Source organism: Balaenoptera borealis (genome assembly GCF_965194805.1).
Source record: "Balaenoptera borealis genome assembly, chromosome: 18".
NCBI lineage: Eukaryota > Metazoa > Chordata > Mammalia > Artiodactyla > Balaenopteridae > Balaenoptera > Balaenoptera borealis.
Genome location: NC_138877.1, coordinates 5,967,997 through 5,992,188, shown reverse-complemented (window position 1 = coordinate 5,992,188; position 24,192 = coordinate 5,967,997). Strand labels below are relative to the sequence as shown.

At 47.5% G+C, this 24,192-nt stretch overlaps 1 long non-coding RNA gene across 2 annotated transcripts in view; it reads right to left on the bottom strand.

Annotated features, from left to right (window-relative positions):
- The window catches only part of LOC309615472, an 80,158-nt gene that overhangs the window by 27,139 nt on the left and 28,827 nt on the right, over window positions 1-24,192 (bottom strand). The window contains exons 5-6 of one of the 2 annotated variants that reach the window (XR_014236844.1): window positions 22,504-22,612; window positions 21,922-22,312 (exon numbers count right to left, since the gene is read on the bottom strand). The exons of the other annotated variant lie outside the window; for it this stretch is intronic. This is a non-coding gene — a long non-coding RNA (uncharacterized lncRNA). The remainder of the gene's footprint in view (window positions 1-21,921; window positions 22,313-22,503; window positions 22,613-24,192) is intronic. 2 annotated transcript variants of the gene reach the window in all.

Genomic DNA, 24,192 nt, shown 5'->3' with positions numbered 1-24,192 from the left:
AATACCAAACCATCTCGTATGTGGAATCTTAAAACAGACTGCTGGTTTCCCAGAGGTGCAGGGGGCAGGGGGTGGCATAGGTGAAGGGGATCAAAAGGTACAAACTTCCAGGTATAAAATAAGTCATGAGGATGTAAAGTACAGCGTGGGGACTATAGTTGATACTGCATTGCATATTTGAAAGTTGCTAAGGAGTAGATCTTAAAAGTTATCACAAGAAAAAAAAACATTCTAACTGTATGGTGACGATGTTAGCAAGACTTATTGTGGTCATTCTGCAATGTATGCAAATATCAAATCTCACACACCTGAAGCTAATGTTGTAAGTCAATTATACCTTTAAAAAAACGTGTGGGAAACAGGCCAGAGTGGGATTAAAGGCAACTTATTGACCTAAACGACCTGGGAGCTGGTGCTGCAGCCCAGATGTCAGGGGAAGTTTCATAAAAGCCTGGGGTGCAGCGCCGTCCCCACCATCCTGCTGTCAGTTTCCAAGCTGTCTGGACTCACGAAAGCAGTTTTTCATTTTCCAGAGGGGAAAAAAGGCAGTTGCAGAGATCACTGTCAGCAACTTATCCAGAGCAAACACAGCTGTGTTAAACCCAGAGAAAGCTCCCATAGGAAGAGCTGGGAGGCGGAGCTGGGGGGTTCGTTTTCTCAGGACACTGCGCCACGTGAGCTGGTTTTCAGACAGCGCGGCCCTCCCTCCCTCACAGCTGTTGCACTTTTCTCCCTACAAGACCACGGCGTCTCAATTCTATTGCTACAACTTCCTCATTTCCGTTCTTTTGCGTATTAAAGTGGGCTGCTGCTTTATTGCTCAAATACTTGAGGCTTTATTTAGTCAGATAAATGGATGGTTAAAGTTAAATGTGAAGTTAACCAACCTGGATAGCTTCTAAGTTTACCTCACCCGTTCATCATGCCTGAAGGTCTCGTCAGACCGTAGAGTAAAAACCCCACTCGTTGATAGTTTTTTTTTTTTTTCTTTTTTGGCTGCACCACAGGGCATGTGGGATCTTGGTTCCCCAGCCAGGGATGGAAGTGCGGAGTCCTAACGACTGGACCGCCAGGGAAGTCCCTCCCCATTCGTTCAGATTTAACTCACTTGCAGTATTAAAGCTAAGAGCTGAAGTAAGATATTCTTAAAGTGCCAAGTGAAGTCAAGGTATTAACTAAACGGAGGGTGGGGTGCTTAGGCTGCATGCTGATGTATACTGTTTAAGTTGCCTTTAAATACCCAAGCACGTTCAAGTGATCGACGTGCTTCTTTACCATGTGGTCGTTTAAACAAAAACTTATCCAGCACCTCCTGTGTGCACAAGACACAGATGGGCTCTGGATCACTGCTTTATAACACCTGACTTTGCCTGTCATAACCCAGACTCCCCTGAGTTTGTCCACACTTGGTGATAAATGAACCAGTATAGATGCCAGCGGCCTGGTGACCTGCTGCCCAGTTAGGGGCTGGGAATTCAGAAAGAGAGCCTTTTCTCTTCAGTCTCTCTGCCTGCTGAAGGGGAGGTTTCAACTCCTCTGGGTCCTTATTAGAAAGCTCTTTTGCCATTTTAGTGTAAATCTAAGCCAACTGGTTTCTCTGGCAACACGGAAGCTCTCTAGAAGTGATATACCGACGCCCTGCGCCCACTGTCTGTAAAGTGCTAAGTAAGAGACGCGGAATCTTCACCAGCAAAGGAGCAGGCGACCAGCCCGTGGGGACCCTGCGGCCACCAGCCTGCGGCCACCTGCCCACGACCCAGAGCAGGCGTCCCACTCGGGAGGGCGGCTGCAGCCCCCGCGCCACCTGCGAACCCAGAGACTCCTCCCGGCTCTGTTCACTTGCTCACCTGCAAGTCATGCTTTGAGGATGGGCTCTTTACGAACTTCTACCAGTTCTCACCTGCTTCCTCGAGAAGTTTCTGTTTAAGGGTAAATCCAACTACCACCCTTCTTGGACCACCCGCAGACCTACCACTAGTTCTAGAGAGATCTGGAAAGATCTACTGCTTAGACTCTGATGGAAGAGAAGTGACAATTATCCAACGTGGACGTTCTGGGGGTGAAGGCAGCTGTTAAAAACACAGTTTTCCTTTACTTTGCCGATTCTATGAAAAAGCCCTCTGTCGCCCACGACTCAGAACCAATCAATCCCAGAGTGTCTGAGGTCATGGGACGCGTTGAGTCGCACACCCCTGCCTCTCCCAGGGTGGTCTGTGCAGATGCACGCGCTCCCCGGGCCTGGGCTGGCCTCCTGCTCCTGGGGCCCCCGCCTGCCGACAGTGGTGGGTGCTCAGGGCAGCAAAGCTTGTCCTGCGGACAACCAGTAAATGCCTGAGGAAAAAGAGTTCTTGTCTCACCTTGTTACGGAAGGAACCAGGTCCATTTGCCCGCCGCGTCAGGAGCCCCAACACGGGGGACGCCAACGTCTGCAGCAAAAGGAGGGCTTACTCGCCAGCCAGCCAAACGCAGAAGCTGCAGCACAAGCCACAGACCCACTCGCGGGAAGGCGAGGGGCGGGGGTACTTAAGGGATGAGGGACGAAGACGCAGGCGCCCCGGGCGCGCGCGGCGTGGGGGGCGGGGAAAGGGGATCGGGAGAAGGTGCGTCGTCGCGCTTCTGCGCAGGCGTAACTAGACGGCAGGCCTCAGCGCTCCAAGCCGGAGGCCCGGGGCACGAGCTCGGGGCGGGGCTTTGGGACCTCTCACTTCCAAAAGCCTTGGAGCCTGTAACCCTCACGCACGCCCCCTTGGAGGGTCGGTGGTGCTATCCAGTCTTAACAGGCTCCGCGTGAATTAGACACAGCTGACTCCAAGATCCTGGAAAACATCTTGTTTAGGCTCCGTGCCGCCTGGAGGACACGCAGGTCCTTTGTAACAATTCAAACGACCTTGATTGGTGAAGGCAGGTTACAGGTGAAATGGGTTTGACTAACGGTTACCCGCGGTTTCACTCTCATCCAGAGCCGTTCCAAAGACTATGATGTCCTTGTGTCAACCAGGTCCCCACACCCTATACACTAAAGTCTTTCCCCCTCACTGACCCCAAATCATGGAACCTTAGAATTGGAAGGTCCTTATCCATGTTCCTGGTATGGGAACCACTTCTATAAAATGGTCATCTAATTCCTGATTGAATGCTCCCCTGACAGGGACCTCACTACTTCATTTCTAAGTGTAAGTGATTGCTTTTTCAGTAGAGTTTGTCCCTGTCCCTCTTCACAGCTACAGTGTGGAAATTTGGGCAGGGCGAGGGGGAGTCTCTTCATTTGTTACTTTTAATATCTAAATGACTTAGGCAGGTACAACAGGCAAAACACTTACTGATTCGTCTTCACCCAGCAAATACTGAGCATCTACTGTGTGCCAGGTATTTACTCAGAATCCATCAGTTACCAAGACAAAGCTACTTCCTGAGCTTACATTCTACAGAGGGGAATAATAAACAAATGAAGAAATAACATAATTTTAGATGGCAATAAATGCTATGAAGAAAATAAAGCCAGGTACATGGCGAACATGTGATGCAGTGAACAGGGTGGGAGAGACAGTCAGGGAAGGCCTCTCTAAGGAGGCACAAGAGGCAGGACACGGGGTCGCTGTTGCAGGTCAGATTGTGTGTGTGTGTCGACTGTTTACCAACTACCAGAAGCTTCCATCCCATTCACTGGGGATCTCACTCTAGGACGACGGTGCCAATACGGTGGGCTCCAGGCTCGTGGCACGCTCGCTGGACCCCTACTCCTTTTCTCGGGCTCTGTAACAGGAGCACTGAGAGAGGCTGGTACCCACACGACACTAATCTAGAGGGAGGCCAGCTGCTCCACACAGGGGATGGAACCAGAGAGGCCTGGATCTGCTGCGGCCACTGACCAGCCTAGAAGACCAGGGGCCTAGAAGACCCTAGAAGCCTAGAAGACCAGGGACAGTCCATTTAACCTCGGACCTCAGCCTCTCACCTGTAAAAGGAGAATACTACTTACCTCGCTAGATGGCTGCCAGCTCTAGAGATGGTGCATATGAGGTGGCCGACACATTGTGCAAAGAGGTGACGGCTGCAGGTGCGTGCGGACACCAAGAGACGCCGGCTCCCCCAGCTCACCCCTGGGAATTACCAAGAAATCGCGCTTCAAGCGAGTTGTCTGCTTTAGAGGTTCCTCTGAACTCAAGCTTTTGTTGACGCTCAGCATTGTGCATGTTTCCTAAACGCGATGCACTAATCGGCAGGTTCTCTCACACACCTTCGTCTCAGACCTGCGTCCCCTTCCCCAGACGTGGCGCTGAGCTTTCCCGCGGCCAGGCTCTCTGCTCACGCCGATCCCTCCAGGAGCGCCCAGACCAGCCTCTCAAGCCCTGCTGAGGCTTCCAGCCCAGCCCCAGGGCCGGCTGCAGCCAGCCTCCCAGCACTGCTCGTCCTGGTTCCGACTCCCCCACGGCAGCCCCGTCTGCCCCTCGGCTGGGCTTGCGCGTCCCTCAGGCGCCCTCTGACCGCAGGCTCCTCCTCGGGCTGAGCCCCCGGCGGCTGTGAGCGCCTTCAGGTCTGGGGGTCAGCCGCCACACCTGACGGTGCCTGGCTCAGCGGTCTCCATCCAACAGTGTCGGAAGCTGAGGATGAGACTGTGAAATGGTCTCCGGATGACGTCCTCGGTGATTCTTAAGAAAACAGGCGGGCTTCCCTGGTGGCGCAGTGGTTGAGAATCTGCCTGCCAGTGCAGGGGACACGGGTTCGAGCCCTGGTCTGGGAAGATCCCACATGCCGCGGAGCAGCTGGGCCCGTGAGCCACAACTACTGAGCCTGCGCGTCTGGAGCCTGTGCTCCGCAACGAGAGAGGCCGCGATGGTGAGAGGCCCGCGCACCGCGATGAAGAGTGGCCCCCGCTTGCCACAACTAGAGAAAGCCCTTGCACAGAAACGAAGACCCAACACAGCCATAAATAAATAAATAAATAAATAAAAGAAAAATATTAAGAAAACAGGCTCCATGGCGGGGTGGGGCTGGGAAGAGCGGTGCCGAGGGTGAGGGAGTGTATGGAGGCCGCCGAGAAAGCTGCTCTTGCAAGACGTTTGGCAGACATGCAAGCATTCGTGGATGAAAGGACAACGTCTGGGATCCTCCAGCAAACAAAGAGGGACAAATGGGAACAAGGGAATAGAAGGGAGTAAGGGGATGTTTGAAATTTTCCATAATAGAAATAGCACAATAGCAGAAACCAACCAACAGAAAAGTCTGGAGGTGAGAAAAAAAAGCTGTTGTTGGTCAGACCCCTGTGGTTTGAAATCAGTACAATGAACCCGTACAAGGAACACAAGAGTGTGATTAATTTATTTTTGCTTACCTATTTGGGCATCGTTTCTAGGCAAATTTCGCTAGTTTTTGTCTTCCCACATGTTCAAGGGCAACCGACCGATGACTAACATCATAACCCCGCACATCTGTCCACAACATCCCATACAATCAACAGCTTTACTCTCACACTTTGTGCGTTCACTACAAATTTTCCTTTTGATTCTCATAATAACCTTAGGAGGTCTGTTCAGTATAGATTATTCCCATTTGATAAGTGAAGAAAACTGAGGTTAAGTGGCTTACTTGCACAAAAGTGGCAAATGGAAAAATACGCACCAGAATCCAGAGGCCCCACTGTCCCTGCCCACCACCTGCTACAGACTCTACCTCAGTGCATTGTATTAGCATCTTGAAAATAGGAGGAAGAATTGCTCTCCACCTCTTCACATCCGCCTTCCCCATGAGGAGTGCTTCGGGGTGGTCACCATTCGTTTAACAAACATGAGGATGAGGAGGACAGCCTTGCACTGTGGGACCTTCACAGGGGAAGGAGCCAAGTCAGAAGAAATGTTAAAACATTATCGCATTCTGCCGGACCTCGGAGAGGCCAGGAGTTAAAAGCTCTGCCGAGTAGGAACGCTGCAAGGTTGCATACTATGCTAAATCTATGTTCTGATTTACGCTTACCCTTGACTTTGAAAAAGATTGGCGTTCTTGGTTCATAATGTCAAACCAGCTGAGTTCAGCCCATCCCCTGTATCTGAGCTCTTTGCTTTCAAACTTTTCCATTTTAATTTCTAAACAGGAGAACGCCCTTGGAGGCCTCTTCTTCACTCCTTCTCCTGGTGCTGTTACATGTCTTGGCAAAAAGCCTCAAGTGTACTTCAGAACTCCGAGATGCACGCGTTAAGAACTTGACACTGAAATTCAGTAAGAGATCTGGAGAACTGCAGAAATGCAACATGCAAACTGCAAAACATTTTCCGCTGAGCACCCGTGGGGGGTGAGTGTCTCCTCCCACCTCCCGGGCTGCACGGTGGTAAACTGCCCCCTCCTACCCATCCAGCCATGGTGACAGCCAAGGCCAGGCTGGACCCGGTCAATCACCCCCCAGCTCGAACACCGCTGCTGGGTCCTCAGGCCACTGAATAAAGTCCAGCTTCCCCAGCCTGACTTAGGTTACCGGGGACCCATCCCCTGGGGGCCCCGAGCCGCCTGTGGGGCTTGACGCCCGGCCCACCCCAGCTCCGCCTGGAGGGCTCAGAGAGCCCTCTCAACCGCGCGGGGCGGAGCGGACGATTCGCGGGCCTGGGCGCCCACGGCACGTGCGTCACCCCCATCCGGAGGGAGGGCTGAGTGGGCGCGGGGCTGGCACCCCTGCTGCGCGGGGGCCCCCCCCCCGCCTCGTTATCTCTGCGGCCCCCTTGCTGCGCAGCTCGCCTGGAGGGTGTGTTTGTAAATCGCACTTCAGTTTTGAACGAAAGCCGACGTCTCTCCCGCACGCGGCTTCTCCCCACCCCCAGGCCCCCATGGGAGTCGTGGTGGCGAGGTGGCTGCTGCGGGCACTTCCCTGCCTTCTTAGTGTCCTTCCTCCTTCGGGGAAGGGGAGGGGGAGCTCTGTCCTCATGGAGTCGCGACCAACGGATGACAGCCCTGCCCAGACACGTGCGACCCAGGAGTAGCCTGGACGCAGGAAGCCGTGGAGGGGTCGGCAGCTGGGCCGCCGGCCGGCCGCTCCCGCAGAGACGCTCTGGCGCCCTCTGGTGGCCGCGCGGAGCGCCCTCCCGCCCTCGCGCGCCCCGGGCCCGAGCCCCGCCCCGCCCCGCGCAAGGGGTGCGAGGGAGGCTGCAGCCCCGGGGGCAGGCTCTCTGGGGCTACAGAAATCTTACATTTCGGACGAGAGCGCCATATTCCGCCCCCCCCCCATGCGGTATGAAGAGCTCCCGTCTTTGGAGTAAAATAGAAAAGCAAGGTGGGCAAACACTGCCGACCTTCCCCGTGGGCGTTTCTCCATCACGAGTAACTAAGACGGCAATTTGCCTTGTTCCCCGCATGCGAGTTCCCCGCATCTATGGTTTGGGCTCTTTGAATGTCAGTGTCGTTGAGGTTTTCATAATTATGTACCTTCAAAAGATGTTCAATGTAACTCTGATCATACTCCTCTAAAAATGCCTCAGATTAAAAGCTTTTGCTGCCTCTTTAGACCGTGGGCCTGCAATTACAGAAAATGAACTGCATTTTAGCTTTCCATTGAAATTAATAACAGCGGTTCCCCAGTTGACTCTGTGAATAGTTAATGGAACAAACAGGGTACTTCAGTACAATGTGGGCTGGGAAGCCATTTGAGCGAGATTCTGGGTTTCAAATGGGAAAATAATTCATGCAATGCAAACCTTTCTCATATATGCTCTGTGCAGTCGGTGTTTCTCCAAAATAAAAACTCATCTATTTAACAAGTGATTAACCATGCCTCAGTCTGCGTGTTACTCTGATGGACGACGCAGGTAAATCACCTTGCACGTTGTCATTTGACAGTGAGGAAACTCAAGTTCAGTGGGGTTGAATTCTCTACAGGCCCTAAACTGGAAAGGAACAGACATAAAAGTGGTATTCAGTCTACTGACCCAGAGCAAAGGGAACGCTGCAAGTATTATCTTTCCCATTTGACAGATGTAGAATCAAGTCAAGTAACTTGACCTTGTAGCTCTGTGGCCTGGCCAGCCAAGTGGCCCGACCCCTTAAGAGACACCGGAATGGAACTTCCAGGTTCCTGATGAGGGTGTCCCCACCCTTGCCCCACCAGCTGTCACTCCCACCCCTGTTCCCAAGCCCCTGGGTCTGTCTCCCTGCTGGGAGGGCGGCTTCAGGAACACTGTGGTTGAGGATTTCACTTTTGACTTCTCCACCAAATCCAAATTGCTCACTTTTCGGGGGGATTTTATCTTTATAGGGTCTGGGCATAAGGGAGGAATTTCAAAATTAGGTTAGACAAGGCACTGGTGGTTAAAAGAAAGCTAAGAGGGATAAAGAGTTAAAGGATGTAAGTAATGCTGAGACAGAGGCGTAAGAGGAGAAAACTCTCCCCTCCTCTCCTCAAGAAGCTCAGTCATATGAGCCACCTTCCTTGTGTCTTTTCACATGCATTCACCCCAAATTTCACTCGTCCATGTGACACTAGGAAGAGGATAAGTGACACAGAAACAGTACACCTAGAACACAGTAGAAGATTCTGGAGAAATTAGTGAGAGGGGGTTATGAATTTCCCCAAGGTCTGACTGTAGTGGGCATTTGGTACAGTGCCGATGCTTTAATAAGAATAGCCCTCCTTACAGATGGCCAACAGGTACGTGAAAATACGCCCAAGATCCCTAATCATTAGGAAAATCCAAATCCAAATCACAAAGCGAGAGTACCTCACACCTATCAGAATGGCTAATACCAAAAAGACAAGAAATCGGTGTTGGTGAAGATGTGGAGAAAAGGAACCCTTGTGAACTGCTGGTGGGACTGTAAATTGGTGCAACCAATTAACTGTCCATTACTGGATGAATGGATAAAGAAATTGTGGCAACCACAGGGACACACAGCCCACCCATTGAGGACAACCTGCGATTCAGGCAAAGCACGCTGGTAAGTGGAAGCTGAGGCAAGTCACGGACATGTCCTCATATCCCACGCCACCTCCTCCAGGAAGCCCTCCACCTCTTCCCTCCAAGTACAAGTTATCGCTCCCTCCTCTGTAACTGCATGAAACTCTTAAGACATACCTGCGGGACTTCCCTGGTGGCGCAGTGGTTAAGAATCTGCCTGCCAGTGCAGGGGACATGGGTTCGAGCCCTGGTCTGGGAAGATCCCACATGCCGCGGAGCAACTAAGCCTGTGTGCCACAACTACCGAGGCTGCGCTCTAGAGCCGCAAGCCACAGCTACTGAGCCCGTGTGCCACAGCTACTGAGCCCGCATGCTGCAACCACTGAAGCTCACGACCCTAGAGCCCATGCTCCACAATAAGAGAAGCCACCGCAATGAGAGCACGTGCACCACAACAAAGAGTAGCCCCTGCTCGCCGCAAATAGAGAAAGCCCTGAGGGGTAAGCAAAGGTCACGCCATCATCCGCCTGTGTTCCAAAAAGATCATCTCTGCCTCTGTTGGATATTTCCCTAGCGAAGCAGTGTCCTCTCCACCCTACGAGCCCCTTGAGTGCAGAGCTGTATCCCTCCCCCCTTGGCATCCCCAGGGCACTCACCATTCTTAGTGAAGGCTTGTTGGGAGGCTGAATAGCATTTTCACGTGCATCCACCCACCCTGCCCTCTAGACACACTAAGATCAGCCGTCTTTTCTACATTCTTGGCATCAGTTCCAGCTGAGAAGACATGTGGATATTCCATAATCTCCCAAAGCCTTCCAAAGATTCCATTTTCCTCTAGAAACACTAGAGTTTAAAAAAAAAAGCCCTGTCATCATGAATTTTGGCAACATGCTTGCTCTGTCTGTTGCTTGTTTTTTTTAACCTATCTTTAAATTTGAAACAAATTGGTAACATTTAATAGATACAAAATAATGCACATGATAACATGAGACAAAAAATAATAAATGAACATCATGAACCTACCTGACCTGAAAACCAGAATGTCTCCAAGGTCACTAAAAGCACTTGAGTGTCCCTCCCTGAACCCATACCCCTCTCTCATCCTCAACCCTGGAGTAACTACCGTCCTACAGTTTTCTAATATGAAGTTGAATTTTGCTTGATTTTGAACTTCATGAAATATTATACCATATGTTGTCTCATCTGAGACTTTTTTTTGATTCAACATTGTTTCTAAAGTTCATCCTTATTTTTGCATATTGTTGACAGTCATCCATTTTTGCTGCTGTATAATATTCCACTGGGTGATTTACTTATCCATTCTCCTATCAATGGACATTTTGGTTGTTTCTAGTTTTTGTCTATTATGGGCAATGCTGCTGTGAACACCCTTTCAGTTGCCTCTTGGTGTCCAAGTGCAAAAGCAAGAGCAACTCTAGGGCATGTACTCAGAAAAGGAATTGCTGGGCCTGCAGCTTATTCACTGAGTGGCTGTACCATTTTACATTCCCACCAGCAGTTTATAAGAGGACTGCTGAGATGAGATGGCACTGTAGCATTAATTGACAGTTGTCTGCTTATTAAGATGAGATTGTCAGATGTGGTACATATACACAATGGAATATTACTCAACCATAAAAAGGAACGAAATTGGGTCATTTGTAGAGATGTGCATGGACCTAGAGATTGTCATACACAGTGAAGTAAGTCAGAAAGAGAAAAATAAATATTATATATTAATGCATATATGTGGAATCTAGAAAAATGGTACAGATGACCGGTTTGCAAGCCAGAAATAGAGACACAGATGTAGAGAATAAACGTATGGACACCAAGGGGGGAAGGGAGGGGATGACTTGGGAGACTGGGATTGACATGTATACATTAATATGTATAAAATAGATAACTAATAGAACCTGCTGTATAGCACAGGGAACTCCACTTCGCTGTACAGTAGAAACTAACACATTGTAGAACGACTATACCCCGATACAAAAAAAATTTTTTTTAAAAGATGAGATTGTCATCTTGCCTTAAGTTTATTTACTGTTTACTTTTCCTCTTCTGAAAAACATCTTTTCTTGACTTTTGCCCATTTTATTGTTGGGTGGTATGACTTTTTCTTATTGATTTTTTTGTGATTCTTTAAAATTACTTTTTTACTGATTACATATATCATAAACATCGAATCCCAGGTTGTGAATAAACTTTTTATTTTAAAATAATTTAGATTTGCAGAAGACTTGCAGAGGAATTACCATCTACTCCTCTCCCAATTTCCCCTAATTGGGGAACATTACCAAGGAGCATTCGTCACAACAAAGAAACCAACATCGGTATATGTTACTATATACTAAACTCTAGACTTCATTCAGATTTCACCACTCTTCCCAGCAATGTCCTTTTGCCATTTCAAGAGCTGAGCCAGGATGCCACTGTGAATTTCATATAAATTTCCTTTATGTTGTCTTTTGATGAATGGAGGTCTTAATTTTAATGTAGTTGCACTTACCAGTCTTTTCATTTATAATTAGTACTTTGGGGAACTTTTGGAAGGAATTCTTCCTTATGCCTATGTTACGATGATCCACTCATTTATTTAGGTTTTGCCTCTCACGTTTTAAGTCTTTCCTTGTCAGAAGTGATCTTTGTGCATGGTGTCAGATACAAATGCAATTTCATTTTTGTTCCTATGATAATAGCTATATAATGAGACATTATATTTGATCTGAAAGTCCCTCCGTTTTCTTCTTCTTCAGGAATTCTATGTCTATTCTTGGTTCTTTACTCCTACGTAAAATTTTAGATGCAGCTTGCTCAGTTCCTTGAAAAAGACTGCTGTGATTTTGACTGGCACTGCATTGAGCTCACTCAGAGAGAACTGACATCTTTACAATATTACATTTACAGTATTGGTATTTTCTGCCCATGAACTTCATTTTTTCTCCATTTGTTCTGGTCTTTTAAAATATGTTCCAAGTCTTTCTTTTTGTGGCCATCGCTGAAGTGCCAGCTGCCTCTCCCTTAAAGTCAGGAACAAGACAAGGGTGTTTTTAGGGCCCCGTCTCTCACGAGGCCGCATATCACTATGCCTCCTGTGACCATAGTCATCTCTTCAGGATAGGACATGTGACCCAAGCCAGGTCCTTCCTCCATGGGATCTGTCAAACCGAATCTGGGGGAGAACAACCCCTTCTGTCGTCTTTAATTGGAAAACGGTAAAGATTTCTCAGAAATAACAACTCCAGGACTTCCCTGGTGGCGCAGTGGTTAAGAATCCGCCTGCCAGTGCAGGGGACACGGGGTCGATCCCTGGTCTGGGAAGATTCCACATGCCACGGAGCAACTAAGCCCGTGCACCGCAACTACTGAGCCCACGAGCCACAACTACTGAGCCTGCGCTCTAGAGCCCGCGTGCCACAACTACTGAGCCCGTGAGCCACAACTACTGAAGCCCGCGCACCTAGAGCCCGAGCTCCGCAACGAGAGAAGCCACCGCAATGAGAAGCCTGCGCACCACAACGAAGAGTAGCCCCCGCTCGCCGCAACTAGAGAAAGCCCGCGCACAGCAACAAAGAACCAATACAGCCCAAAATAAATAAATAAATAAATAAAATTTTAAAATATTCATAATAAATTTACATTAAAAAAGAAAACCCATACTAAAAAAAGAAAAAAAAGAAATAACAACTCTATGTCCCCTGCAGGGTGAAGAGGCCTGTTCGCAGAAACAGCAAATATACGGCTGCTTCCTCCTCACTGACCGACTAAGCCTCAGGTTTTTTTGCTGGGAAAACTGGAATAATTCTTACTTCATGGGTTGCTATGAATATATATATATATATATATATATATATTAATATTTATTTATTTATTTTGGCTGCGCTGGGTCTTAGTTACAGCCTGCAGGATCTTTTAGTTGCAGCGGCATGTGGGATCTAGTTCCCTGGACCAGGGATCGAACCCGGGCCCCCTGCATTGGGAGCATGGAGTCTTACCCACTGGACCACCAGGGAAGTCCCGGTTGCTATGAATATTGAATAAAATGATGATTTCAAAATGTTTAGCACAAAGAGTCATTAAGGGCTACCTGTTGGTGTCACCGTTATTAATGTTATAAACACGATTATTCTACACTTGCAGCTTCTCACCCTCCTTTCTCTCACCTGGTACCCCTCCCTCCACCTCCACCCCGGTGCAGGTCATGAAAGGACTTTCCCCCCAGCCTGCTAACTTAAGGAAGGAACAAATATGATTCCTTTTATTACATACCAGGAGATATTAAACATGCACAATTAAACATTTGTTCGTGGACTTGAGCCCTATATTTTTTTTTTGATGCATAGCATGTGTTTCATTGCACTAACTCCCATCTGCTAAGGATGTGGTTCCAGAATGCCAACTCCAGCTTGCATGATTTTTTTTTAAGAATTATTTTTTTAATTGTGATAAAATACACATAACAAAATTTCCCCTCGTGACCATTTTTAAGTGCGCAGTTCAGTGGCCTTAAGTACATTCACACTGTTGTAAAACCAACACACCATCCACCTCCAGAATGTTTTTCATCTTGCAAAAGTGAAACTCTGTCCCCGTTAAACACAACTCCCCATTCCCCCCTCCCCAGCCCCTGGCAACCACAACTCTACTTTCCACCTCTATGAATCTGATGACTCTGGGTACCTCATATAAGTGGAATCACACAGAATTCATCTTTTGTGACTGGCTTATTTCACTGAGCATAATGTCCTCAGGGTTCATCCATATTTTTGCATGTGTCAGAATCTCTTTCCTTTTCAAAGCTGAACAACATTCCACCGTATGGATGGACCACATCTCGTTTATCCATCATCCATGGACACTTGAGTTCTTCCACTTCTTGATTAACTGTGAATAATGCTGCTCTGAATGTCAGGTACAAATATTTCTGAGACTCTGCTTTTAATTCTTTTGGGTATCTACCCAGCAGCTTATGTGATTTTCAAGAAAGAAAGAAGTTCCAGAGTTCCAGCACAAGTCCTCCCTAGCTATTATTACCCCCATGACTCAGAGAAGATGGCAATTTGCCCAGAGTGTCTCACACAAGTCACGAGAGGAGATATATCTACAGTCTGGCTCTTCTGCTCCAAAGCCCATGTTCTACCCACTATAATTTGCTATCTCCCCCACCAAACAGAAGACTATTGGAGATAATCAATAGGTTCCCAAAAGTGACATGCTATGACAGAAATCCACCACAATCAATGACTTTCTAATACATGGGAGATAAACAGAAGGCATAGTAAATGAGGCAATCCCATTCACAAAAGCTTTATTCTTTATATGCTTGGAAATTAACCTGGTGTGGTGATTTCAAGATCTGTTGAAAGAAAATTATAAAATTCTTGTGGGAGAAATAAAGGAAGTTTTAAAAAGTTGGGTGCTGGGTTCTGTTTCAGGCTATGAAGATCTGACACAGTAAAGATCAAAAAACTCCTGTAGTTAGTTATAAATAAAGTTCAAACTACTGGGTGTAAGATAGGCTCAGGGATGTATTGTACATATATTCCATGGGGAATATAGCCAATATATTGTAATAACTGTAAATGGAAAGTAACTTTAAATTGTATTAAAAATTAATTAATTAAAAATTATACAGTTCAAAAACTAATTAGAAATTTCCACAGGAATTATACTAAGAATCCAACTGGAAAAATAAGTAGGCAAGAACACTGCATTGGGGAAGGAAAATACAAGCGGAATCAGGAGAACTCACTCAAATATATTACCAAATGACAATTAATAGGACAGTATGACATTGGCTTAAGAACAGAAAAAAGTAACCAACAAAACAAAGCATAGATTCCAAATATATGCCTAAACCTTATGAGAGCTGTTACTAGGACCAACCTGGAATAAGAAAACAAAAGGAAAGGAAGCAACTTTTAATAAAAGCCATTGAAGAAACTGAGTGACAATAATAGTTACTATTTAATAAGTATTAACTTACTTATTGCCAGGGGTTATTCTAAAAGTGCAATAACTTGTTTAACCCTATTTACAACTTCAAGAGGCATGTTCTATTACTTTCCCTATTTATGGATGAAGAAACTGCGTCACCAAGAGGGTGTATGAACTGGCCCAAAACCACACAGCAGCTCTGGTGTCAGGTGGGATTCACGCCCGGAGCATCGGTCCACACCCAGTGTCTTGACCTCACACTGCTCTGCTCACCCTGCAGTGAGGACAGAGCTTCAACCCAGTTGTTCAAACAGTTATGCTTCAAAAGCCCTGCTAAAACCCACAGGCATAGAAAACAAACTGATGGTCACCGAAGGGGAAGGGTGGGGGGAGGGATAAATTAGGAGGATGGGATTGACATATACACACTACTATATTATAAAATAGATAAGCGAGGACCTACTGTAGAGCACAGGGAACTCTACTCAATATTTTGTAATAACCTATAAGAGAAAAGAATATGAAAAAGAATATACATATATATATATATATATATATCTGAATCACTGTGCTGCACACCTGAAACTAACACATTGTAAATCAACTACACTTAATTTTTTCTAAAAAGCCTTGCTTTAAAAAAAAACTTTAAAAAAATTAAATTCCTATCTCAAATGCAGAAGGAGGTGAAGTCTGACATTCAATAAACAGAAGAAATTGCGACAAACAAATTTTTAAATATCAGTATAAAAATAAAATTTTGGTACAAAGAAAAATTGAAATCAGGGAAAAGATCATGAAAAAGCTATGTGCAATCACCAGAATGAATGAAGTCAAAAGACTGACAATGTCAAGCATAGATGAGGCTAGGAAACACCTGAGTCTCTCGCACATTGTTTGGCGGCAGTGTGAATTCATTCAAGCACTTTGAAAAGCTGGCATTACCTGCTAATCCTGTACATATGCGTACAAGATGGCCCAGCAGTTCCACTCAAAGGCACAGACACAGGAGAAATGAGAACACAAGAGGAGCATTCCTCAAAAGACGTGTATAAGATACTTACAGCATCTCTATTTGCAAGAGCCGAGAATGTCTGTAACAGCTTTAATCACAATAGCCAAAAACTGGAAACAGCCCAAATGTCCATCAACAAGAGAATGGCTAAATGAACCGCGGTTATTCACGCAATGGGATACTCCTCGGCAATGAGAAGGGATGAATCACTGACACACACAGCAGTGAAGATGAATCTCCCAAATACTGGGTTGAATGCAAGAAGTCAGGTACTGAAGAGCAGGTACCCTGTGGGTCCATTTATATGCACTCAAGAACAGGCAAAGCAATCGAGGGTGAAAAAATAAAAGCAGGGGTTACTTTGGGGAGTGGGCATTTGACTGGTAAGGAACCCAAAGGAACTTTTCAAGGGCTAGAAATGTTCTGTCTTGATCTGGACAGATGGTTACCCAGGTGTAAACATATTTAAAAATCCATTGATCTGTACACTTAAGATGTGTGTACTTTATGTAAGGTGTAGCTCTAAAAAAATTAAAACCGGTAAATCAACAAAATGTTATACTAAATATGAGTGACAAAACATTTTTTAATTCATTCAACAAACATCTCTAGAATAACTATTACGTACAGGACGCTGAAAACACCTCACTGACTAAATGGGACCACCATCTAGGAACTCAACATCCTGTGGGGGATGCAGGTAAACAAATAAATACAGAACCTCATAAAGCATAATTGAGCTGGGGACAGGTGTCAGGGGTGCACCCGGGAGGCTCACTCTGTCTGAAGAAGTTGGGAGAATTCTGGCAGTAGAGAAGCGGTTTAACCTAGGTCTTAAAAGATGAGTCGAACCACGGTGAGATACCACCTCATCCCCATTAGGATGGCTGCCATCAATAAACCAAGATAACAAGTATTGGTGAGGATGCGGAGAAATGAGAACCCTTGTGCCCTGTTGGTGGGGATGCACAATGGTGCAGCCATTATGAAAAACAGTGTGGAGGTTCCTCAAAAAATTAAAGATAGAATTACAGTACGATCCAGCAGTCCCACTTACGAGTATACGCCCAGAAGAATTGAAAGCAGGGCCTTGAAGAGATCACTGTACCCCCACGTGCTCAACAGCATTGTTCACAACAATCAAGAGGTGGAAGCAGACCAAGCGTCCATCGAGGAATGAATGGGTAAGCAAACTGTGCCGTGAACACACAGTGGAATATTATTCAGCCTCAAAAAGGAAGGAAATTTGGACACAGGCTACACCATGGATGAGGCTTGAGGACATTATGCTCAGTGAAATAAGCAGACACCAAAGAACAAATGCTGCATGATTACGCTCGTATGAGGTCCCTGGAGTAGTCAAGTTCGTAGAAGCAGAAAGCAGAATAGCAGGTGCCAGGGGCTGGGCAGGAAGGGAACAGGGAGTTGCAGGGTTTGGGTTTTGCAGGATGAAAAGTGTGCAGGAGGCTGGCCGCATGCACTGAGAACGCCCCCCCAGCGGCAGCCCCCCGGGGGCACCTGTGCCTGCGTGTACCTCCACCAGGGCGGGGCTCTGCACGTGGACACTGTCGTACGCAGGTGGCCAGCACGTCCCCTGTCGTGCAGGACCTCCCCTCTGTGCAGGCCAAACAAACCCCGAGGCCCAAGGGCCTCTGTGCTGGGCAGACCTGAGTTTAGAGTCCTACCCGTGTCATCAGTTACCAGGCATCAGATTAGCACAAATTCCTGCACCTTCTTAAGTCTCATTCTCTATAAAATAGGGCAACACGACCAAATTCAAACACGTGCGGTGGACAGTAAGATGCCTGTGTGTTTGATGAAGGAGAGCTGCACGGACCTGTGTGCATGTCCAGCGGAGGGTGATGGGCATAACCAGACCGTATCCACTGGGACTCCACGTTCACGGCACACTCAGGCCCCTCGTTCCTCACTAGATCCCGGGACTCTAAGAGCTGGCCGTTGTCAACCCTACAGATGCCGAGAAAACTGGGCTTAAAGACGGTCACTGACTTGCCCCTGGCTCCACACCCAATCAGAGGCCAAGCTGGGCCAGGGGATTTTGTGTTTCCCTCCATACGTAATCACACCTTTAATAAAAACCTTCTTTCCTTCCAGCAATAGTTTTCGGAATAGAGCTAGATCCTATTGGACAAAAAGGCTTCTGAATGTCTGTGCAGGTTCCAGGGCACACGGATGTGCCTAGACTCCTCGGGGCCTCCAGGCCAACTGGGCTCCTGCATAAGCTCCCTGCGCTGGGGGACAGTCCCCTCTTCCAGCATGACGCCCGTCCCCCCAGTGGACACAAAGCTGCTGAGACAGGAGCCTGTGTTTCGTCTTGTATCCCAGCACACTGTAGCTGCTTAATAAATCCCGAGTGAGGAAATGCTTTCTGGGTTTCTTAAAAATAACCCAGAGACTTTACTCTCTTCTCATACTGCATCTGCAGAAAATCTTCTAATCTTGTCTTCCAAGCCTGGGACCACCTTTGTTAGCAATTTGTCTTCTCTTTTTTCTCACTGGATTTAGTAAAGGTCATAATCATTTGTGGTTCAATCATCAGATATTTCTGAGCAGCCTCTACGTGCCAGGCTCCGTGCTAAGTGTTGGAGGTGTGGCCCTTGGAGGGCGGCAGAGCACGGTTGTGTAGGCTGTCTACTGCACAATCCCAGGGTACGGCCTTCACAGCACAGCCTTTCCCTAAGGCATCTCCAAGGGCTCCAAGCCTGAGGACAGAGGAGCAGATCAGACCTCCCCCTCTCCAGGGAAACGTTCAATTCCATCCAGCCTGGTGCTTGGGAGACTTACTTAGGTGAAGGAAGGGGGCAAGGCTCAAGTCTCTCCAGCATCTTGGCTCCTAAACCACCCAACACTGGCTTTTGGGTACCAGGACACTCCCTGGGGAGATTCTTTCCCCTTAGTTCCCCACCGGGCTCTAACTTTTCAGCACCAGCCAAATTTTCCCAGATGGATTTCTAACCGTTGAAATGGAGGTTTCTAATGGAAATCCCTGCAGCCCTTTACTTAGAGCCGCTCTGGTGGACACTACTCTAATTATTCAATTGCCTAATTCCATTTATCTTTCATGATCCATTATGCACTGCTGACAGGCTGTGTCTTCCTCAGCAGATACATAACCTAGTCTAATGGACTCTGGGTGAAACCAACCACATTGACTAAGGAATTTAGCTGGTACCTAATTCCCCTAAACTATTATTTTATAAATGAACAAGGCAGACAGACACATTTTCTGCTTTAGGATAAATATTGCATGAATTGCCCCTCTGAGACATCACATTATTAGTACATTATCCTTCATTCCTCCCCAAGGTTTGCAGGGCCTGGGCATACATACACTCAAGAGTACATTTGGGTGATTTTACTGAACAGGCTGATTTCAAAATCTGTTTGTATCCATGGAGAAAAGAAATAATTTTGTCTCATGGACAGGAAAAGTTCTTTAAATGTGGATTTGCTATTTCAGCGTGAAAGTCATCATTTTGGGGACTTTTGGTTTGACAGATGTGTCCAGGGTCTCATTTTTAAAATTCAATGCCCCTTCTTCCCTTGGCGCTCCCAACGGAACCACGAATCCTGGGATGAGTTTTGCACAGATACAGGAAGGAGCATCTCCCTTATGCTGAGAACCAAGCATCCTAAGAAAGCCAATCTTTCTGTTTGGTGAAGTTCCCTTTTTTAAAAGATGTAGCTTATAATAGAAAAGCCTATTTCTCACCAAACATGCTCATGTTTTCACTGTACCCACATGGGCATTTCAACCTGGGGTGGGTCACGGCACTCAGGCTAAGAAATAATGTCTATTCTGCCCAGGTTGTAAAAAGAAACCCACTTCAAGTGGCAGTGGCCTTTCTCTTGTCCTGGATAAATAGTGCACACTTTTTTTTCCATGTTAGCCATAACACGTATATTATTAAACTGATAAAAAGCTCTAATTGGACTATTGCTTGAGAGCCTTCACATCATGACACAAAAGAAGAGGACATACACTTAGAAAATGCTGAGGGACAGAAGCAGCTGATTTTGTGGTCTTTCCCAGTCAATGGGGGAAATACAAAGATCTGGAACTAAGAGCGAACAAACTAAATCGTAGGAGTTTTTCCGATGATAAATAGCCTTCGCATTTGTTCCAGATGTTACGTCAACATATCTGCTTACAGAAATTAAATCAGTCGTAACATTTCTTAGGGATTAATTAGAATCGAATTGTTAGGGAACACTGCCTGTTCACCTTTGCTAAAATGCCCCAGGAAGTTGAAACAGGAGTGATGTGGAAGGGAGGAAGGAGGAGGTGTGGTTAATGCATTTACACCTTCTTAGATTCTCCCTTGAGTATATTTTACCTTTGCCATAAAATGAAAACATTTAAATTTCTTTAAAATTACATTTGACTTAATTACACCCAGGCCCTGATACCAGTAAGCCCCCCATTTCTGCCTGTTTTTCTGTCATAAAGAGCGACCAGGCTCATCATTTCATAAAGAGTTGTTTTCTATGGGATGTTCGCTATGTGCAGAATGTTAATAGCTGGCTGAATATGAATAGGCTCTGTGGCTCCACTTGAAATATAGAAAAATGGCCCAGACATTAAAAAAGATAAAAGGGAAAAGGGCAGTAATGAATTTAGAGGAAAATGAACATTAATGGTACTAGCATTACTCATGTTCCGCATAACAAATTATTGGAAATCTGTCAAGTACACCAAATTATCTACTCGTCGGCTGCTGTGGGGTCCTCTGCAGCCATCCAAAACCAGCAAAAGCAAGACAATTTAAGCTAATTTTACTATTTATAACAATAGAACAGGCCATTAAGATAAATTAATGTCATTATCAAGTTTCTATGAAAATGACAAATACCACTATTTCGAGCAGCTTAGAGGCTGTTGACTATAATGAAATCCGCTGCACAGGTACTAAAGAGATACACTCCAAGTAATTATTTTCTAGTAGCCTGTTTGTTTCCTGACCATTCATTTGCTTTCACCACAATTAGTTCTGTACACAATATGGTGGTAACTAAACAGTCAACACCGCACAGCATTAGGACTAATTGGGCCATTAGGATGCAGTTTCCAGCCTTTTCCTCCCTAAAGAGAGCTGGGAGTAAACAGACCAGAGGCAACAATGAGAGAACCGTGCTGGCATGGATTGTCTTCATTTAAAGGAGCTCCAAACAAGACAATAAAGCACACAGTGAAAAGCTCTGCAGAGAACACCCTCGAAAGAGCTGGACAATCACCAAGTAGATGGCACTGGAGTGCACTCCGGTCCACCCCCCCTCCCCGGGGACGCCAGCCCGCAGAGCCTTCTGCAGCGGCATCCTTGGGCTCGGAGGAGTGCCAGCCAGAGGTGTTAACAACAGCTTGTTGGTCTGAACCTGGGAATTCTTCTTCCACTGCTCGGATCTGTGATTTCTGAGTTGCCCAAAGCCACACCATGGAAGGCCCATCTCCCTAACACAGCTATGTCATTGATTGCTTCTGGGTCATTGTTTTAGGACCAAATTCCTCCAAGGCTGTCCACAGCCCAGGGCTGCTTTCCCTACATCAGACATCCATGGGATAGAACGTCCCTGACAGTTGCGGTGAGTGATTTATTAAGAAGACACAGTCACACAACCGGGCTCTCTTGAGCCCCTCATTGCCTGAGGCAAGTTGCACGCTTTGCATCGGGCAGAGGCCCGGCCGCGAGCCGCGTACCCTCAGTTACTAAACAGGAGGGGATTCATGAGGCCTCTCAGGGTAGCAGACGGTGTTCCCGCGGCTATGCTGCCTTCTGTTACCGGGGTCGTTAGCAGACCGCTCTGCGGACACCACTCAAAAACCGCCCGCTGGCTAGGCCCACCTGCCTGCCCCTCTTCCAGCTGAGACGAGCGTGCGGTCCTTCAGGATCCTAACATATGAGACACAAACACACTGCCACATTTCTGAAGAACTCGGAGCACGTGAGGCTTTCAAGCAACAACAGAACGATTAAGAAAAGGCAGGGAAGAGGACCCAAAAAGGAAGAGGAACAGCGCGCATGGCAAACCACATTACATAAGACTTGCGAGTGCATTCGCTTCAAAACGTGATACCTGCCAAGGTGCGTAAAATGTGGAATCAGGCAGAGGGGACCTGGGAGACGAACTCTTCCGATGGTCAGATGAGAAGCACGATCCACGTCGCAGAGGTGAGAGCCGATCGCTGGTGTCTTGATTCGCTCGTACGTATCCTTCCCACTGGACCACTTTGCGGCTCCACACCTGCGCAGGTACGCAGGGTGCGTGCGCATGCGTGCGAGTGTGCGTGCGTGCGCGTGCGTGCGCGTGCGTGATCCCATCTGCCTCTCCCCGCGCGCGTCCCCCGCCTGCCTGTGTTTGCTAACTTCAAACCATGGTCACTGGTAGACTTCTTCAGCATCGGGACTGCAAAACTGGGGCCCCTCTAAGAAAAGGCATAACTCCTGCCTCAGGGGGCCACTGAGACCTTGAAAGCGAGGAAAGACGGTCTGAGCATCCCCTTCAAACCCGCATGCTAGTCTCCACAGTGACCCTCCCGTCTCTCATCCGTGCTGCTCCCCCATCTCCCACCCCAAATGGTGTGCTTCTTCCCCCTCTGTGACCACAGCCATAACCGACCATATGAAAGACAGAGAGAATGTCTCATTTCCCTTTTACCTAGAACAGAGTTAGCATTCAATAAATAAATGCTCTTTCAAAGGATATCAAAATGGGTTTTCCAACGGCAGTGATTTCGGAAGAGGTAAAATGCAGGTGGGCCACGGACCTGGAAGGAGGAGAGAAAGGGACTTTCTGCGGGTGCAGTTGCCATCCGGCTTTGGCAACTTAAGAAGAGCGATTTTGAGACAGGATCCTGCTTTGATTTGAAGTCTGTGCTGCTGTGGTTTTACTGACTGGGGCGAAGGGCCCTCAGGAAGGAAAGTTGTCCCCACTCCCCTTTGGAATGCTCAGAGACACCAGTCCAGGACCCCCGGGACTTGCTTCAAGAGTCCGCTGCTGGCTGCTGACCAGGATGGGGCCATCCAATTTGTAAAGTTACAAATAATGTTTTTCAAAGACATGGTTCCTGGGCAAAGTATATGGTGAGTTAATTATATCTGCTATCCCAATGGTGATAATCTTCATGATAAACCATAACCCCCAAGAGTTCAAAGCACTCTAAACAATTAGATTAATTACACTCAAAGTTTCCCCAAAGGGTGGGCCACTTCATGACCTCTGCTTCCAGATGAGGAAGCCGGGAGATCCAAAGGCAAAAGTCCAGGAAATGGGCTGGAAGCTGCTCCATGGAAGGTCCACCCACGGGGGGTGGTGTTTGCAAGGAGCTGTAATGCTGGAAGGTGAGAGCAGCTGGGGGCGACAGGGGGCCCGCCCAGCTGGTATGTGGAGGGGCCGGGAGAGTCCTGGCGTCGCCAGGCACCCCCTTCTATCTGGGCGGGGCCTCCCCAAGTGCGGAAGTGGCAGCACACTGCAGGCCTCCTGCACCTGTGCCTGTCCCTGTGCTGAGCAGACTGAGGTCCCCTCCATGTCGCTATGCTAAGGGCAGCAGGGGCAGCTCTGAGGTCAAGACCCAGGAGCAGGGCTAAGCAGGCTGGCGCATTTTCTGTTTTAACCTTCCCCGCTGCCCCACAAGGCAAGGCTACTTATATGAGGAAACTGAGGTCCCACAAGTCAAGAATGTGCCCAAGGTCACCTGGCCAGTGGGTGCAGAGGCGGGATTCGAACCCGGGCTGTCTCGATTGGGAGGAAGCTTTTCCTCTCTCAGGCTGCTCCATTCCCAATGCCAGGGAGCACAATCCCGGGGTCCTGAGCCTCAGCTTCCCCATCCATAAAATGGGGTTGATCCTAACCCCACCCAGTGACAGTGAATATTCAGATAAATCCGTTCACATTCCACACCAGGCACAGAGCCTTGCTCCCGGCTCCCACTCTCAGGCACACAGCCCTGCTTTGACCCCGTCTGCTTGATTTCAGGGCTTCTGGTGCTGCCCGAGCCGATTACTCGCTGCAATAACCTCATTCTGCAAAAATCACACTGGCTTTTACAGGTCTTTACGGGAAGGAAATAGGCTAATGCACTGTTTTCTCGTGTGTGTCAGTAGCCCAATCTCTCTCTAATGGGCTCAAATTACAGTTTTAAAACCTAAACTATGAACTTAAACTCTCCTACAGACATGCCCAGGACAGGCGTCCTCACTCCTTATGACTTCCAGTGAAAATTAGAGAAAAACACTGGGTCCTGTCTTCCTCTGAATAGCCAGGTTCAGACACAGGAGTAAGCGTGACCTTGGCGGAGTTTTTCTGCCCAAAGGTGAACAAGACGGAAAAGTCAGGAAAGCTTTCTGA